The 13671-nt window shown below is 42.7% G+C and overlaps 1 protein-coding gene across 17 annotated transcripts in view; it reads right to left on the bottom strand.

The window, feature by feature from the left end:
- Positions 1-13671, bottom strand: part of CTIF (cap binding complex dependent translation initiation factor) — a 326114-nt gene that overhangs the window by 44232 nt on the left and 268211 nt on the right. The gene's annotated exons all lie outside the window — the stretch shown is intronic.

Genomic DNA, 13671 nt, shown 5'->3' with positions numbered 1-13671 from the left:
GGCCATGAAATACCACAGTCATACCGGTGCTCAACAGAAAGGTTAATACAGCTAAGGTGTGGAGACCACATAGGAGGCCACTGCAAGCATCCAGGCAGGATGAAATTAAAACCTCAATGCTCTGAGAGCTGAAAGATAAGAATCTGGGGTAGCTTAAATAATATTCAGAAAGATATTTCCCCTACCTCTTGTCTTTGGTTTTGGCCATATGTCTTGCTTTGGTCAATAGAATGAGGCAGGAGTGATGGTGTGCCAATTCTGATGTGAGGCGTTAAATATTTATGTCGACTTTCATGTTTCTTCTGTCATCCTAAGAAGACTCTCTCTGGGCTAGCCTGATGGTCCCAGGGAGAAGATGGGCAACATATGCGACAGGGCCTCACCTAAGTCTAGCCTAGGTCAGGTGACCCCCAACCAACCTGCACACACGTCATCTAAATGCACGCTTACTGCTGCGTGCCACTGAGATTTTTATGGTTGTTTGTTCAGCCTCAATAAGCTGACCAATACATGAGTGACACAAGAGACACTGTGAAGGTCAATAGTACTTGCTAAGTGGTGGGTTGTAAGGGTTGATGGAAAGGGGAGACTCCAAGATGACGCCAAGATTCTTGGTCTGGGTGACTGTGTCACCACCAAAATATAACATGGGAAGACAGATTGTAGAATATGACTCAGACCATTCCCACAGCCCAGTCCCCCACACCACTTCTGACTTCAGCCAAGCATCCTTGGCACCAGAATCTCAGCATCTCCAGAGATGGAAGGCCCTCAGAGATGACTTGGTTAACATCTGTCCCTTGTGAGTGATGAAGTTGCAATCTAGAGGGTGGGCCTTGGTCTCCTCAGGTGGCAGGTCAGGGGCTGGCTGAGAAGCCCTGCAGTGCCAGCTTTGGATGAGCCTAGGCCACAGCTTATAATGACCTGAGTTTCATCAGTTACAAAAAAGTATATACTTGTGTGTGTATCTATAACTATTTTGATATCTATATTTATATGCAAAACAGTAACAGCAGCAGCTGCTATTTGTGAGCCAGACACTGAGCCAAGGATATTAATTGTGGTATTTTACATAGTTATCACAATGGTCCTATAAGGCAGGTCCTATTACTGCCCCATTTTATAGATAGAGAATCTGAGGATAGAGAAGTTGTGTAACTTGCCCATGACTATGAGCCAATGGCAGGGCTGGGATTCAAACTGACGTCAGCCTGCTCTGGAGACCAAACATTTTTTCTCCTTATGGTGTTTTTTATTTTTCAAAAAATGTTTTTGTGTATATTTAAGGTATACAACATGATGCAATGGGATACATATAGGCAGTAAAAAGGTTACTATAGTGAAGCAAACAACATATCCATCATCTCACAGTTACCCGTTTTTGTTTTGTTTGTTTTTGTGGCAAGAGCAGCTCTTATGGTGTTTTTAAATTGGAAAGTAGTGCATCAGAGCCCACGCTTAGTCACTCTCCAAGTCTGTACTTTCCACGAAGCCATTTGTCCACACTATCCCTTGTAAGTACAGCCATGCCTGCAGACCTCATGGGCCTCATATTGACCCCTCAGGCCTCCTGCCTCCCGCCTCCCCACTCCTTTCTCACTGAATTGTCCACCTGGGTATGATTGTAGAGTTCTGCTGTTTATCTTTCATCCAGGGTGAAAAGGGACCACAAGAGACTCCAGGGACCCCGCAAGTAGTGGGTGCCCAGCATCTTTGACAGCTTTGTCTCTTTTCCCTAGTCCAGAGCCTGGAGCAGGCAGTGTTCACAGCGGGTCCTAGCTGTTCAGGGTCTTTGTGAATGAATGAATTACATTGCCTGCCATCCCAGGGCCTGCCAAGGACCCTGCACTACTGGGCTTGAAGTCATACATCTTTTGGTGGTTTCATTCCCATGAACCTTTGTTTATCCCACAATATTCTTATGTGATCTGAGCAAGAGTGGGCATTACCATTCTCATTTTAAAATGGGGACAACTAAGGCACAAAGATATTAAAAGACATGACTAAGGCCACACAGTACTAGAACTTGAATGAAAACTTAAGCCCCTTCTCTGCTCTGGGTTAAATGCTCTTGCCCTGGTTGTACATTGGAGTCACCTGGAGGAACTCTGAGGCTGCTGAATGCTGGGACCCCAACCCGGAAAGTCTTATGTAACTGGTCAGGGTGGGGCTCAGACACTGGTAATTTTTGACAGCTCCTCAGCTGATTCTAACGTGCAACCATGGCTCTGAACCACAACTCTAGGCCTTTATCAAGTGCTAACTCGGGTGTTAAAATGGTGCCCCTCTATCAACCCCCAGCTTTTCATTTCCTTATATTCCCTAAAAATACCCATGAAGACACACATCAAAGAACAAAGTCCCACAGCAACACTGAGAAGGAAGATAACAGTTCCCCAGCAGACTCCTCCCAGACTCAGGAGGTGACATCATTAACTAAAGTGCCGTCACCAACAAATTCTGGTTGCCCAGGGGACCCAGAAGACCAAAGACAGGGGGTAGCTTGAGGCTTCAGCCCCTTCCTCTATCTGTCTCTGGCTGGTAGACAGTATCTGTCAGTACTAGCAAAGCCCTGTGCCTGTGTATTAAGGCAGCTCCCATCTGCACCACCCTTACTCCAGGCCTTGGAGATTCAGGGCAGTGCAGGGGCAGGAGGAGACTGGATGAAATGCTGTGTCCTTTAAGGGATGGTGCTCTCAGGCAAAGCCCTCTGGGGCAGGAAAAAACTTGGAGGCAGTGTGTACAAGGAACTGAAGTTTTAAAAAATAGATTGCATCTGATCAAAGAACTAGCTCTTGACTCAGTTTCTTCCTGATCATCCACGGCATCAAGAGAGCATTCTGTTTTGGGCTAGCAAAGGTTACTAGGAGATTGAATGCCTGCTAAATATTGGAAATTGGATTTGAGATGAGCTCATGAAGCCACCCTCCAGCTTTAGGTCTGAGAGGGAGACTCTGCCTAAGCAGACACCAAGCTAGTCCAAGGCTGATGCGCACAGCAAACACAAAAGACCAGACAGGGGTGATCTCATTCAGGATTGAGGGAGGTGCAGAGCAATATGGCATCTACACAAAAATCCTGCCTGGCAGAATAAAGGAGCAGTGTCGTGAAAACTTAATGGAAATGTGTAACTCTGAACATATTAATGACAATCAACCAGATATAAATAAAATGAAAAACTCAAGTGCAAAACATGTGGGCTTGTATGTAAGGAGAATGACAATATAGATTCTATGACGTGTGAATAGGCATTCGAAGGAAGGGATTGTGATTAGCTAAGCAACTCTCAGGCTGAAATGAAGTGTGAGACAGGAACTGGGATTAGGAGAGAGCCAATGGAAACTAGAAATCCAACAGCAAAATCAAAATGAATTGGAGGCAGTAAAGAATAGAATGGATAATGCAGAAAAAGTAATGCAGAAGATAAACTTGGAAACCACCTAGAGAGCAGAATAGATAAATAGACCAGAAAGCTGAATACAAAGATAAATAGACTAGAAACAAAAAGAAAAACGATAGAGAAGATAGAGAGTGGACATCTAATCTGTGAATTAGAGAAGTTTTCAAAAAGGATACCAGAATACACAGAACAAAGAGAGCAGAGAAATAAACTTTCTCACTGAAAATAAATAATAATAAAAATGAGTTGACTCTTTGGGTAAAAAGTGTTCACAGTGTTCCGGAAGTCCCTTGCCCTGCCCCAGTTTTACTTAGCGGAAGAATTTTCTTTTCTTTTTTCATTTTTTTTTTTTTTTGAGACAGGGTCTCGCTTTGTTGCCCAGGCTGCAGTGCAGTGGCGTGATTAAGGCTCACTGCAGCCTCGACCTCTTAGGCTCAAGTGATCCTTCCACCTCAGCTTCCTGAGTAGCTGGGACTACAGGCATATAACACTATGCCTGGCTAACTTTTAAATTTTTTTGTAGAGACAAGGTCTCACTATGTTGCCCCTGCTGAATTTTCTTTTCTAGTTTCGCAGAAAAAGAAAAATTTAAAAACAGCTACGAAGGAACAAAAGACAGTCTTCTTACAAAGGAAGAAAAATCTGGTTGGCCTTATACTTCTTTATTTGAGGTTAAAAATTCAGAGACATGAAGGCAACGTCTTCATGAGTTTGAAGGGAAAAGAACAAACCTGCCTATGAGTGAAAGCAAGAGAAAGATCTTACATAAGCAAGTTCTAAAACAAATCACTCCTACATGTTTATCTTAAAAAATTCAATGCTGCAGTTGCTATGAAAAATAGTATGGCCAGCCGGGCACGGTGGCTCACACCTATAATCCCAGCACTTTGGGAGGCCAAGGCAGGTTGATCACTTGAGGTCAGGAGTTCGAGACCAGCCCAAGCAACATGGTGAAACCCCGCCTCTACTAAAAATATAAAAAATTAGCCAGGTGTGGTGGTGGGTGCCTGTAATCCAAGCTACTCGGGAGGCTGAGGCAGGAGAACTGCTTGATCCCAGGAAGCGGAGGTGGCAGTGAGCTGAGATCATGCCACTGCACCCCAGCCTGGGGGACAGAGTGAGACTCCATCTCAAAAAACAAAATAGTATGGTGATTCTTCAAAAAAATCAAAAACAGAATTACTATATGATCCAGCAATTCCACTTCTGGGTATATATCCAAAGGAAATGAAATCAGGATTTCAAAGAGATGTCAATATGCAGCATTATTGACAAGAGGTGGGAGCAACCCAGGCATCCACCCACAGATGAATGGATCAACAATACGTGATATATACATACAGTGGAATACTATTCAGCCTTAAAAACAGAAAGAAATTCTGACACATGCTGCAACATGAATGAACCCTCAGCACATTATGCAAAGTGAAATAAGCCAGTCACAAAAAGACAATACTGCATGATTTCACTTATGCAGGTATCTAAAGTAGCCAAACCCATAAATAGAAACGACAGTAGAATGGTGGTTGCAAGGGGCTGGGGAGCAGGGGACATGGGGGGTCAATAGGTAGAGAATTTCAGTTTTGCAAGATGAAGAAGTTTTAGAGACTGGTTGCACGAGAATGTGACTCTACACTATTGAACTGTACACTTAGAAATGCTTGAAATAGTACATTTTACGATATTTTAAAACTACAATTAAAAATAATAAAAAAATAAAAAGAACTTTCCGAATGCATGTTATGGCCAACAAAATTTATGATTTAACTCTGAGGAAACCATGGTATAGAAGAAACAGAAGGGAAAACTGAAACTACAACCAGGTAGACTTATTAAGTTAAGTTAAAATAAGTCATTATAATTTTGGTTATACAATGGAATCAAAAGCCAGAAATAATCCTTGGAAGAGAAGATATTTAATTTTAAAATGTAATTTAAATACGAATTTTATAGTAGTAGTGACTTAATAATCCAAGATTAAATTACTAGAGATTAGTAAATACTGGTGGGAAGGGGATAGAAGTCTGTAAAGCACACAACATTTCCTAATTTAGGCCATAAGGATTCACAGGTTATTGCATCTTTCTTAAGCTTGGGAATCAGAGAAAAAAAATGAAAGTATGCCTTTAAAATGCTGAAAGTAAACACTAGTAACCACTAGCAGAACTGAAAACAGGATATAAAAAAATAAATGGATGGGTAAAAATAAGAGTGAGCAAATGAAAATAAAGTAGTAGTAAAAAGGGAAGTATTTTTAAGATAACAATTATTAAATAAAATTATAAGGTTTTATATATAAAAATACAATCCATAATAAAGAGATAACACAAAATGTTATAGACTTTATAGTACAGATTTGAATATACCTGAAGCTATTGAAACATAAGAAAAAAAAAGAAACACAGGAAAAAAACCAGAAAGGAAGAATTATATCAGGAAATAAAACCACTAACATTCTATGGCCGATTAAATGAATAAAAAACAAATGACTTAGGTGATTTAAATAATATAGTTAATAAGATTAAATTGAAACAAGCCCCATAGTAAGCTGTGATCTCAGTATAAATTTCAAAACATAGAAATTGTACAGGTTACATACTGGGACTATGAATTAACAACAATTAAAAAATAGCCAATTGCTTGAATACTTAAAAGGTATTCTTCTAAAGAAAAATGAAATAAAGACATAATCAAACATACAATACCTGTATTAGATTATCTAGGAAATAACTATAAAAACTTGTGGGATGTGGTCAAAACTATAATGAAAGGTCAATTTATAGTCTTAACTATTTTGGCCATTAAATAATGGAAGAAAATATATCATCTAAACCAATGTTATCCAATATGGTAGCCACTATCCACATGTGACAATATATTGAGCGCTTGAAGTGTGGCTATCCCGACTGATATGGGCTGTAAGCGTAAAACAGATATTACTTTTCAAAGGCTTAGTATAAAAACTAGAATGTAAAATGTCTCATATTTTAAAAATATTACCTACCTATGAAATTTTATAACACATATTATTAAATTTAAAATTACATATGTAGATCACATTATACTTCTACCAGACAATGTTGATCTAAACATTTAACTAAAACAATTAGAAAACCAACAATAGCTAAGGAAATATGAGGACATAATACAGATAAAACCCCCAAATTAATTACTTAGGAAATAGAGAAAGGAAATCACATATAAAATCAAGAAAGAAGAAACAGAAATAAAATTAGATATGAAAACAGATATGAGGTAGATAAAAAGTATAATAAAATTATTTATAACTCTATGTTGATAATTTTGAAAAAATGATGAAATAGGTGATTCATAAAAAAAATCAACATTTGCTAAAAAAGGAGTGAGCCAGAATAAATTAAAAAATCATAAGCTAAAATGAAAGTTATGAAAGAATTACCTTTATAAGGAAATCTCTAAACTTACAATTTTTATAGGTAAGTTCATTCAAACTTCCAAAAAATTAGGTAACTGCTTTCCTTTGCAAACTGACTCAGAACATAGAAAAGGAGAAGCTTTCCAACCAGTTCCCTATAAACAAAATCTCATGATAGTAAGTTACAAATAAGGAAGTCTACAAGTTAATCTTGCTAATGTGAATAGATATAAAAAAGTCCCAAGTGAAATACTAACAAACAGATCCATTATAACCAAGTAGATTTTTATCAGGAAGGCATGGATGACTTAGTATCAGGAAATCTGTAAATGTAATGTATTACTTCAATAGGCTTGATTAAAAAATGGCAGCAACACCTATGACCCTTAGAATGGAAGAGATAAAATGATTTGATTAAATATATGGAAAATCTGAGAGAAGCCTTTAATAAAGAGTATCATTAACAAGAGAGTTTAGTGACTAATTAATAAGAATATTTAGATACAAAATTAATACACAAAATCAACAGCTTTCTTTTATGACAGAATTAACTAGTGAGATTTTAATGTACAAAGCTCATTTAATAAAGCAATAAAATACTTAAGTGACATTATTAAGAAATATGCAAGAATTCTATAAAGAAAATAGCCTAACAAAACTGAAAGATTTAAGAGAATGTCTTCAACTAGCGAAGAAACATACACAATTCCTTATTGAGAAGACAGCATTGTGAAGATGGTAATTCTCTTTGAAATAATTCACAGGTTTAATATCAATCTGTACTCCATATCCCAATGTGAACTTTTTTGGGAGAAAAGGAAATGAAGACTTGAAAAAATAATCCTAAAAGTAATTTGAAAGAATAGCAAGGGAAATAACTAAAAACAAAACAACATTGGAAAGAGTTACACTACTCTTAACTTATCCTTAATAAAGCTTTATTCATTAAGAGGCTGTAGAGCTGACATCCGAATGGACAGCTAGATCAGATAGCCTAGAAACAAATTTGGCATCCACAAAGGTTTATCACATGATCCCTTGAGGACCACAAATCAGTGGCAAAGGAAGCATTATTCACTCAAGCAACAGTGCAGGGACAGCTGTCTAAGTATCAGGAGGGAAATAATTTAGAGTCTTACTTCACACTGGGCTCTAAAATAAATTCCAGATGGAATAAAGAGGCAAATGTTAAAAAAAAAAAAAAGGACCAAAAATTTGAAGAAAATGAAAGAGTATTTCTCACATTTCTGGAAGGAGGGGGGCTTTCTTCACTAAGACAATAGAAGAATGCATCAAAATATTAAAAGACAATTGATACGCTCAGGAAAATACATGCAATAAATGTGACAAAGGGCAATGGTCTTAATATATAAATAGTGTGTTCAAATTTGTAATAAAAGTATGAAATCCCTCATGAACAAATGGGGAAAGGGCATTAAGAGGTAAATCCTATGTCAAAATGTAAATTACTAATACATATGTGAAAACAACTTAATTCAATATCAGTAGTAACTGAATGAATGAAAACGTCTTTTTCCCATCTATATTAGGACAACTTAAAATGGTAATTGTCAATGCTGGTAAGGATGCAGTGAGACAGGCACTTATATATGGGCATTGGTATGACTTTTCTGAAAATCCTTAAAATAAGTCTTAAGAGTTCTTATTGTTTGATCTGGTAGTTGCATTTCTGGTAATTATCATAAGGAGCAATTTAAATATCAGAAAAAATAAGCTTAATGCACATAAAAATCTAAAAACCTAAGCACCCAACAACAGGGGAACAATTAAGTAAATGATGATTCATGCATCCATTAAAAATTATGTTTATGTGGCCAGGTGCAGTAGCTCACGTCTGTAATCCCATCACTTTGGGAGGCTGAGATGGGCAGATCATCTGAGGCCAGGAGCTCATGACCAACCTGGCCAACATGATGAAACCCCATCTCTACTAAAAATACAAAAAAATTAGCTAGGCATAGCAGCACATACCTATAATCCCAGCTACTCAGGAGGCTGAGGTAGGAGAATCACTTGAACCTGGAGGTGGAAGCTGCAGTGAGCCGAGATCGCGCCACTGCACTCCAGCCTGGGCAACAGAGCAAGACTCCGTCTCAAAAAAAAAAAAAAAAAAAACAGTTTATGAAAAGTTTATAATAGCATGGGGAAAATGTTTATATAATGTTAAATGAAAAAAGCAAAACTGAAATTGCATTTACCATATAATCTCATCCATGAATACAGTTTTTTTTAAAAAGAAAGAGGAGAAATAGTGTTTCACAGGAGTTGTCTCTCAGTAGCGGAATTATGGATGACCTTTATTCTCTACATTTTATTACTTTCTGAATTTCTGATTTTCTGTGAATGTTTCTCTTTATAATCAGAAAAACAGCTATTTTAAAAGAAACTGGCAGGTTGTGACCCTTTTCCTTGATTTTTTGCATTAGGACAGTGGAATTCTTCTGGTAATCTGCCAGTCAGCAGTGATTCCCACAAGAAGGGTGGGGAACTGGGGTGTGAACATGCCCCGCCCAGAGGCCACCAAAACCCAGCCTGTGTGTCTCCTCTTGACACATGTTATAGGTTGCCAGCTTTTCCTCTGGAACAAGGAGTCCTTTCTGCCAACCGAAACAAGCCATTCCTCTAGCTCTGCCCCTAACCTCAGCCTCTTGTATCCAAAAGCAGCAAGGGGCCTCAGATTGGTGGCAGCCATTTCAAAGCCTGGTATTTGGCTCTAGGTTCTCATCTGATTGGCAGGCTACCTCCCAGCAACCCCTAGTGCCTTTCCCCAAACTTTAAGGCTACCATTTAAGCCCCGTTTCCTGCCTAAAACTATTTATTGACGTACTGCTATTTCCTGCACCGGCCACATCAATAAGCCCTGCAAGCCATTCAGTGTCTCAGGTTTCTCAAGGCATTCTGGGAAATTCTTCCCACTCGGGATAACCACATGAGCTCTGGCATGGTGGAGCGCAGTGGCCAAGCCAAAAACAGCTGTATACAGGCAAAGGGGAAAAAACACCCCCACCCCACCCAGCAGCGCAAACCACCACAGGGAGATGCTGCTGGAGGGTGGGGTTGGGGGTAGTCGAGGCACAAGGACTATGATGCATATATTTTTTACACTTCCTGAGGGAGATGGGCAGCCCCTACCAATCCCTGCAAACTCACCCTCATTTCGGGCTCCCTCTTGGAAAATGAATGGCCTAGGGAAATTTGCCCATCCAAACGCTATGTCCCCAGTGACCCTGGTTTCTGTCCAGAGAGGTGGCTGCTGTTGCCATCTCTCCAGTGGGGAGGAGAAAGTGCACTTTTATTTACTGCTAGCAGGAAGTTTCTTTTCCTTGAGAAGCTGGATACATGTGGGAGGGACAGACCATGGGGAGCTGTGGGAGCCCAGCAGCCAGGAGTCAATCCCAGGCATTCTTCTCCCGGGCAATTGGTTGCAGGGCTTAAAAAACATATTTGACAGAATTCTTTATACTGAAAAGAGGAAACTAATTTTCAAATAAAAGGTGCTTTATTTTTTATTTGGCCCCAACTTTCCTTCTTTCATGTTCCTGCTCCCACATTCCCTCTTTAGGGAGGCTTCCCTGGCTGTCCCCTCCACCACAGCCCCCGGGACTCCTCATTCTGACTCTGCTATGCTTCCTTCCCAGCCCTGATCACCTCCACTAGGTCCGATGTGTGTTGATGACCTGACTTTTTGCTAGAAGGGTTTCCTGAAGGCAGGAATCCTGTTTTCTGAGCCATCTTCATGTCTCCTGGAATGGGACTTGGCTCGTTGTAGGTGTTCAATGAACGTGTGTGGACCGGATGCATAAATATCCCACAGTACGTGGTCAGACAGCTCTTCTCTAAGAGGACAACCTGTCCAAAGGGTAGGGGGCTGTTAATCTAAGACATAAGAGTACAGAGTCAGAATGTATGCCTGTCTCATCTTTTCTTTCATTTGTGGCTGACAGTTCACTCCTGATATTTTCTTCCCACCTTCTCTGGGCCAGTCCCAGTCCCTGCTCCAAGGCTGCCGTCTCATGACATTTGTTTCACTTTTGTGGGTAACATTTTTGCCATACAGTGATGTTTCTTGGCTTATTGGATTTTTTTCCCCCTTCCCAGGGTTGCTTCAAGTAAGGCCACGACATTCCGCAGAGCCGCCCTTTGGTGGTGTGGTGGGGTCACAGTTGACGTCAATGTAGCTCCGCCCCAGCCCCGAGTCTCCCCTGTGTCAGACTCTCCCCTCAGGGCTTTGCTGAGGCTAGTTGCAATCCCCCCGGCAGGCTTTCCTGCTTGGTCCCCCCACCAGTGAAGCCCCCTCACTCCTCTGTTCCTATCACACAGCCCAGGGCCTGCGGCCTGGCCCCCATGGCTAGACCTGGCCTTGGGTAGTTCCTGGAAGGCTCTTTTCTCACCCCAGTCATCATCATTTGGGAGGAGCCCAGGACAGGAGCCTCCAGCTCAGAGAGACAGTGCAGTCCTTCCTTGGCACCTGTTCCTATCAGCAGTGAAGCAGAGGGCTGGGAATTTCCAAGCGTAGGGCTGGCCTGCAGCATGGAACCCACAGACACTGTGACACATCAGGTTACCCCCAGCCTGAGAGACGACCCTGAATGTTCCCTTCTGTCCTTCCCTGGGACTTCTGGGCTCCATGAAACCTCAGAATCCTTACAGAAAAGGATTTAGCAATGTTAAGCCACCTCAAGTTGTTTCCTGTGACTTGGGACAAAAAGAACTCATCAGTACAACACGCTTCTCCTAGGTGACAAAATAATGGATTCCCAGGCCCTGGGGATGAGGATGAGACTGGGGCCTGGATGCTGGGGACTGGACGGTGAGGGACAGAGTCAGAGAAGCGGGCACTGAGGCTGGGTGGGCAGTGCTTCTAGCAGAGCTGCAGTCAGGATAGGAGGAGAAGCAGGGAAGGGGTGATCTGGTTATTGCCTGGGTCCTGGGTGGCAGCCCATGGGCCCTGCCTCTCACACACCCACCTAGGGCAGCATCGTGGAAGGTCTTGGCATCAGTCTGATTGGGTCAGGCAAACCTCCTTGGCTTAAATGAGTAACATGTGCAACGTATCTGGTGCAAAGTAGGTGCTGAATAAGCGGCAGAGAGACCTGGTAGCTGTATTCTGAGTTACTCCATCCACCAAAGCCTGCCTCGGACCTGGCCGCCCCCGACCCCTGGCAGTCTGCACATGCAGCCCAGCCAAGGGGCATGTCCGCTGGGCTGTACTCACAGCTGGCCATCATGCCACGTCCTGGCCACAGCTGCCAGTCTTGGCTCAGTCCTGCTGAGCCCTGAGGCCTGGCCCTGGGGACTCAGCCACACCTAGACTCTGGAGCAGTCAGAATCTGACCTGCATGTCACTCTGCACTCTGGCAACAGTCTGTGGTGGCTGCACATCTTGTCTGGAGGGAGACGGGGACCATGTGGGCACTGGGCTGCAGCCTCCGCCCTGGGACAAGTTTGCTTGCTTTGAGTTCTGATGCCAGCTGGGCCCTGAACTACTCCTTGGGTTTGGGTGTGTCCCTTTTTAGGCGGACTTGAACCTTTCCCCAAGTATCCCTGACCTCCCTGGCCAACGACCCCTGACCATTCCACTGCTTCACTCTGCTCTGCCCCTAGACACTGAGGATTCTTGGATGCCAGTGACAGAAACCATCTCAGACTAGCTGAAGAGGCACACAGGCCTGGGCTGTCTTACATGGGAGGTGGGCCCTAGGACACAGCCTGTCCCCAGGGCTCAAACAGCAACCCCAGGGCTGGTCCTCCCTTCTCTCCCCTCTCTCCCTTGTCTGGGCTTTGACTTGCATGCTGACTGCTTTTTCTGCTGCCACAGACAGGGTCTCCCTTTGCCATGGCTAAGATGGCGGTCAGCAGCACCTGGTCTCATAATGGTTCTTGAGTCAAAAGGAAGACAGAGCCCCCCCCTCCCCAAATGTCAAACCCTCAAATCTCAGGGAAGGATTCTGACTGGCCCTGCTCATCACATGACTATCTCAGCCCAATCACTGTGGCTGTGGTGATGGGGTTCCCTGATTGGACAGAACCAGGTCATGTGGTCATTCTGCAGCTGGGGCAGGTGGGCTCAGTGACAGATCCCTGGACCACATGCAGAAATAACAGCTGCCCCCTGCAATCACAGGCCTTACCTAGGACCATTGGGTGGCTGTCACAGGTGCCTGACACTCTCCTGAGCATCATGTCAAATTCCCGATGTGCTGGGTGATTGCTGCCCTTTCTGTCCCATCCAAAAGAATGAAGAGAGAATGATATGATGACAATTATCTTGAATCTGCTCTAATCAATGGACATGAAAATCAAGCCCCAAATGCCGATCCTTTAACTATTATTAATAAAAAATTACCAGACACATTCTCTGTGACCGATGGTTCATGACACTGTGGCTGGAAATGCTTTCTCCCCAGCAGTTGGCTCTAGACAAAGGGTACACACTGTGGCTGGGAACAGCCATCAGCCACTTCCAGCTAAATCTGGATCACTCTGGAGACATTTCCAAGTTTCCCAGGCTGTGAGCACCCAGCATATTTCTATTGGCAAAATCAGGTCAGGTAGGCTCAGCTCTGCTGATCCGTAGGAGGGGACAGGGAGGCGGGGGGATGGCGCTGGGTTGCAGCAGAGAGAAGCTGAGAAGTCAGGCTGATCCAGCAGGAATTCTGTCTCACACTTATGCAGGCGCGAAGCCTTATTCTCAGGCAAGGGAGCCAGCACCTGCTGTGGCTGTGGCCTTGAAAAGCCCTCAGAAGAGGCTGGAAGTTTTCCTTTCAGCCTGAGCAGAAAGAGAAGGCTGGATTGTCTGACAGATGAAGAATACCAGTGGGACAAGCAGGAATTCCTCAAAGCAGGGTGTCACTGG

This window comes from Gorilla gorilla, chromosome 17 (assembly GCF_029281585.2).
Source record: "Gorilla gorilla gorilla isolate KB3781 chromosome 17, NHGRI_mGorGor1-v2.1_pri, whole genome shotgun sequence".
Lineage (NCBI taxonomy): Eukaryota > Metazoa > Chordata > Mammalia > Primates > Hominidae > Gorilla > Gorilla gorilla.
This window is presented reverse-complemented; position numbering and strand designations above follow the sequence as displayed.